Below are 6880 nucleotides of genomic sequence, written 5' to 3'. Positions count from 1 at the left end.
CAAAAATCTGAGGTGGTAGTATTTCAGGAAGATGGTAAGATAAGTCAGAAAATTCCAAGCACTCCAGATTTCTCCCGTAAAAAATTGTACTTCAGGATAAACATAAACCACTGAAAAACTAGTAAGACTTGAGGCAGAACAGGGATATTCCTAGGACAATTGGATAAGCCCCAGTGACAGACTGCATGCAGGATGGGAAGATTAAGTGATAGCCTCCAGGCTAACTCCTCTGAAACAGCAATTAGGGAACCTTGGAGCTAACTAGGTTAGGAAGTAGCCTAGGAATTTTTACCTTCCTGACATCTCCCCAGAGGTTTGAGTCTGGGGAAGATTGAGAGAAAACCTCATGATAAAAAAAAAAATGCCAGTCCCAGCTGTGCTACTATGTGGCCCTGGGCAGGAAAGGAACCAGCACACCTGGTGAATGTAGAAGTCATGGGACAGGGAGCCTACTGACTGCCTGCACTTTTATAAAGAGGATGAAGTTCTGGTTTTAAGTTCCAGGTCAGAAAGGGGGGGAAACTGAAGGAAGACCTGAAGCCAGAGGCACCATATCACCCCCACCCAGGACTAGAGGTGATAACATTAAATTATTAAATGAGTAGGCAAAGCAGAAACATACCCAACCATAGAAAGTTACTATGGGAATAGAGAAGACCAGGTCTCATCTTCAGAAGATACTGAGGTTAAAACCTCTAATACTCTTTTTATAAAATAGCTATCTGCCCCAAAGTAATTTATAGTAGAAATAAATGAATGTAAAAATCAAATGAGAGATTGAGGAAAACTTTATTTTTTAAATAGAAACAATCCAAGAAAAAAAAAGTATGGAAAAGTCAACCAACTGGAAAAGGACATCCAAAATCTTAAAGAACAAAATGACTCTTTGAAAATCAGAATTGGCAAGGGAAAAGCAGTGAAGTTAAGAAGAAATGATAAAAGAAAATATAAGGAAAAAGTAGAAAAGAATGTGAAACATCTTTTAAAAATAGATTTGGGGAATCAAGTAGAGAAAACAAAATAATTGGACAACTTAAAAGTTATGGCCAAAAAAAAAAAAATCTTGACACAATACAAGAAATTTAAAAAAATTAGAAAATTATCCTGAAGTGATAGAACAAGAGGGGAAAGTAGAAAAATGTACCAATGACATATAAGGGATTCTACAAGGAAAATAGAAATATCATTGCTAAATTTAAAACTCCAGGTCAAAAAGAAAATTTTACAAGCAAAGCCAAACTCAATTCAAATATGCTGGAGCTATAAGAATTGCAGAGCTACAATAAAAGATGGCTGGTCCTAGAATACTATGTGTCAACAAGCAAAAGTACTAGGGTGATGGTTGAAAATAATATATCCAGCAAAATTAAGTATAATTTTGAATGAAAAGATATTCAATGAATTTACAGATTTTTAGGATTTTGTCATAAACCTGAACTCAATAGGAATTTAACATGTGAAACCAACATTAAAGACTAATTTCAAGGAACTAAAGGACAAATAGTTTTATATATGGAAATGTAAAATACATGTTTTGACAGTAATTGGGTAGTCCAAAAGAAACACTGGGGTAAAGCTGTGTATTATGTACTCTAAAAAGTAAAAATATCTAGGAAAAGATAAAAATTCCATATGAATGAGGTGTGATAGCAAGAACCAAAACAATGAAATGGATGGGAGGAAGATAGCCGATAGTTCTGAAAACCTACTTGAATTGGGAATAAGTTAGAGGGAACCATACATATATACAAACACACATACGAAGAAGGGTACAGCACTCTGAAATCTATAAAGAAATAAGGGGGCAGGAAATAGGATAACTTGGGAGTATAGAAGGGTGTGTAGATGAATGGGATGGGATAAGGTGTGTAGATTAATAGAAAAGGAATAATGGGGAGAAAGAACAGAGGATAAAGTAGGGTCCAGAATGGTGTTTAGATTAATAGGGAATGGGATAAAGTACGACAGACTTAATAGGAATGGGATAAAGAGGGAGGGAAAAAGTGGGGAGGTTAAGTAATAGCAAGGCATATTAACAGCAGGAACAGGAGTGTAGAGTCTATTAGAAAAAAAAGTAGAGGTAATCATTGATCTCAAAGTCAAACTTTAAAAAGATTTAAACAAGAGAGATCATGTCAGCCATATCAATATTGTTTTAGATGTGTGTATATGTATATGAATGTATGTATGTATAAGTATATCGTAATATGTAGACATGCACACCTGTATATACACAACTACAACACAAAATAAAAAATTCAAAATAGGTATAAGATAGTTGGGAGGAAGGACACTGGCACTGGGAATAAATGAGGGAGGGCTTTATGGAGAAGACTGATCTGTGACTTGAAAGAAAAATTCTATGAGAGTTGAAGAATAGAGAGCAATCATAAGGATAGTTAGTGCAAATGTACAGAGAAGAAGGAATGTCATATGTAAAGAAGGGAGATAGGGCTAATCTGGCTGAACCAAAGAGTATGGAATGGGAAATAGTATCTAATGGAGCTGGAAAGATATTTTGGGGTCATTTCATCAAGGATTTTTTAAAAGCAAGCTAGAGGATTCTAAATTTCATTCTGAATGTATCAGGTTGCCGCTGAGGTTCATAGAGTAGGGCAGTGCTTAAGGAAAATCACTTTGGTAACTCTGTGGAAAAGACAATTAGGAGACCATTATAATAATCTAGGCAAGAAGTAATGAGTAACAAATGTGGACATATATTTAGAAGAATTGAACATGTTTAACTATATTGGATTATTTGCTGCCTAGGGAAGGGCAGTGGGGAGAAGGGCAAGAGAAAAATTTGGAACACAAGACTTGACTATCTTTGCATGTATTTGGAAAAAAAAAACACCAAACCAAGGTGTTATTAAAGAAGTGATAGAATTCTGAGTTTAAAGTTGTGGTTAGGGAGAAGGGGTCAGATTAGAAAGATACTATGGAGGTTAAAAAGACAAGCCACCTAGTTAGTTTGAAAGGAGTGAAATAAACCAATTTCAAAATTGGATGAAATTCAGAGATAGATACAGCTGAGGTTGCAAACCATGATTCTATTTTAGTGCCTACTGTGTGCATTTAATGCACTTTCCCCCCCTCTCCTGACTCCAGCTCTTAAAGGGTTTCAGGTGAATGGCCACATGACAACCCTAGATTTCTAGAGAAGTCACTAGCATTCTATTTATCGGCAAAACTCACTTTCAGTGCTGCAAGGCAGTACATTGTCTACATTGTCCCTAATTTCAGAATCTTTTTTACGTTATGATAGCGACATGGGATGGTGAATAGACAGACTTGAAGCTAGGCTGGGTTCAAATCCAGCCTCTAAAACAATGGCAGTGTGATTTCTCAATGTTCTAAGGATGTTTTTCTAAGACCATAAAATATAGATAAGGTTGCATTGGTGGAGGGAGATTCCATACCTGAGAATTCTCTAATCCAGTGAACTCACAAGTCTAGTTCCCATCTTTATTTGTATGTTACAGCTCTAATTCATTTGACTTTGGGGGACAGTATTGCTAATTTCCTAACTCGGGGCCGCCTTCTCATTTCTTTTAATACGCTATTTGTGAAAGTGTTTGAGTTAAAATGTGATTTCCTATCTATCTTTCAGAACAATAGCAAACATGTATTAAGTACTTCCTCTATGTATTCTGAGTAGTTTAATAGATAAAGACACAGTCCCCTACCTCAAAAAGCTTACAATGTAGTAGGATAGAAGACATACAAAACAATACACAAAATGTATTTTTGAGTAAGGTTCCAAGCTATTTTGTATTTTGCTGCAATATACATGTGCTTTAAGAAAATCTGATATATGACATTGAAGTTTCAAAGAACTTAGTGCATGTGAATATATCTCTTTTGAAAAAAAAATTTTGTCTTTTAACTTTTCATTTTAAGAATGGCTTTTTTTTAGAGAGAACAGTTTTTTAGGATCTCTGTCAAACAAAACAATCTATAAGTTGTAGATTGTGGGGGCAACTTTCAATCCTAAGAGAAATACTCTATATATAAAAGATAGCTACTTAGCACAGTGGATAGAATGCTAGGCCTGGAGTCAGGAAGATTCATTTTTCTTGAGTTCAAATCTGACCTCTGACAGATATTTGACAGAGATCTGGGCAAGCCACTTAACCCTATTTGACTCAGTTTCCCCATCTGTAAAATGAAGTGGAGAAGGTTGTTACTCAATTTTGTCCAAATGGGGAAAGTGTATTTAAAAGTTTAAAAGAAAAATTGGATTTACATTTGGAATTCATTGTGATGCCATATGCATTCTTTGATCTTCATTACCCACACTGATATATTCACATTTTGGGTTGGTTTTTTTTTTTTAATTGAAGTATTTTACATTCAAAACATAGGCAAGGATAATTTTTTAACATTGACCTTTGAAAAATCTTGTATTCCAATTTTCCTTCTCCCTAGATAGGACAACTGTTGTTATATTTGGCTTTATCTCAGTTCTCCCCTCTCTTACAATCCTCTACTTCCCTCCATGATAAATAATCCAGGGTTCAAGTTCTATATGACTCCTTCTTTGAGGATCCTAAGGGTTTCTTAAGCAGTACTTCTTGCTGGTCCATGAGTCTTGCCTGAAATGACTAGATTTAGGTGTTCTGGGTGATAAAAGCATTGCAAATTTGGATCAGGATACAATGATTAGCTAGTGCAGATGCTCTTTTTCTTTGAAAAATGTCACGTTCCTTTCTTCTGCTTAAAGACAGTCATAAAGCTTCCCATTGTGAAGATACAGTTATGATTAGGGTTCTTGCTTTCAGATTTGGCCAGATGAAGAAGACACAAAGGAGTTAGGAGAAAACAGCTCTCAAACCTTTGTCCGGTCCTTACCACTGCCTTAATCCTGAAAACCAGGAAGATCTATATTTGCCCTATATTAACTATTCTCAAATTGAGTCCAGTTCTGTTCCCAAATAGAGGGAGTACATAAGAAGCCTATATCGGTCATTCTCTGGGTCAATGTTTTTTGCTCATCCTTGCCTTTTCTGATGCCGTAGCTGTTAACAAGCACCCTTTGCCATTCACTTGGTATTATTTTTTGTGTCCTAGATTTACTAACTTGTGAACATGTTTTATTCCCTCAGTAGAATTTAAACTCAGTTATGTTCTCCTTGGCAATAACTGTCTCTTGTATTTTTGTATTATATTCTGTATTTTTATATTTTTATTCTCAGTTCCTGGCACATAATAAAAATAATAAAACAACATAAATCATCCTTATTTCTGTATATTGTTAATAAACACAACAGGAAGAGCTAGAAAAAGAAATCTTATTTAAAGTAATTACAGAATATACAAAGTATTTCAGTCCCTCTATACACCTAGGACTTGGATAAATGCAATATAAAACTTTTATAGAAATAGAGAAGACAAACAATTAGAGACGCAATAATTGTTTATGGTTGCAATATATCAATAAAATAAAAATTTAGGCATCACCTAAATTAATTTACAGATTTGACACACCAAACTATCAAGAAGTTATTTTAAAGGTCTATACAAAATAATAACCGCACTATCTGGAAGAACAAAAATTCAAGAATGTTAAGGGAAATTATGAAGAAAATTATGAATTATGAAAACTATGAAGGAATTTATTGGGTTTAGCTGTATCAAATTTAAAACTCTATAATAAAGCAATTGTAGCCCATACAAACTCTAAGATCCTTATCCTAATGCCTACTCTCACCAACCAATAGAGTACTCAGAGCTAGGACTGTATCTTTTTCCCTCAGGGGTGCCACTGAGGGACAAAGGGGTAACTTTGTTTAATGTCTTAGTCCCAGTATACAAAGTTGGCCTCTCCCCTCCTAAGATTATTGGTTGAGAAATCAATTAGTGAGCTAGTTTTAAATAATTTTAAAAAGGCATATTTACTAATGTTCCTATAGGAACAAGTAGTAGAAAACCTCCCTTCCTTGGACATCATATTGGCAAATGATAACTAGTTTCTAGAAGTCCTTCTCTCCCATTCATAGGATGCTCAAGAGATTCTCCTTAAGAGCAGTGAATCTGTGTGTCTAGGCTATCCTTGGCTCCCAAGGCTGACTCTCCCCTCAGCTGATCTGCAAATACCATTCGAATACTAGGGAGAGAAGGATGGAAAGTCCAATCAGTATCTCCTATACCCTTGGAAGTTGGAAAGGTCCTTCCTCCAGCCAAAGGAAAAGAGGGTAAAGGACCTAGCTGAGGCTGAAGCTGAGGACTATTCTTCTATCAAGGCAATTCTTCTTCGGGAATATGCTGAAAAGTCAGACGTGGCACATTTTCTGGAATTCATCCCTTAACTTGTTTGATAATTTGTAGATAATCCCTGGGGCATAACCACATTCTTTTACCTACTCTATTTATTTTAGTATTTTTTTAAATTTTAGACTTTATTTTTCTAAATTAATACAAATCTATTTTCCTTCTCTCCCACCAGCACTCCATGTGGAAGTAAAAAAAAAAAAAAAAAAAAAAAAGGAAGCCCTCATAATAAATATATATGGTCAAATATAACAAATTTCCATACTGATTATGTCCAAAGAGTAATATCTCAGTCTGCCCCTTGAGTCTATCACCTGATAGCCTGCTTTATCATTTGTTTATGGGAATTATAGTTGGTCATTGTATTGATCAGAATTCATAAGTTTTTCAAAGTTGCTTGTCTTTTATATATTATTGCTATTTTACAAATTGATGATCTTGTTCATTCTCCAGTTGATGGATACCACCTTAGTTTCCAGCCAGACATGATTCTATCATTCTAAGTCTTCAGCATTTAGTCCAAAGGCTATGAAGGACTGATTGAGATGTTCCTAAAGTAGCAAGATGGGGTAGTTTCAAACTTCTTATACAGTATTTAAGGATCATTAAA

This window comes from Sminthopsis crassicaudata, chromosome 2 (assembly GCF_048593235.1).
Source record: "Sminthopsis crassicaudata isolate SCR6 chromosome 2, ASM4859323v1, whole genome shotgun sequence".
Taxonomy (NCBI): domain Eukaryota; kingdom Metazoa; phylum Chordata; class Mammalia; order Dasyuromorphia; family Dasyuridae; genus Sminthopsis; species Sminthopsis crassicaudata.
This window is presented reverse-complemented; position numbering follows the sequence as displayed.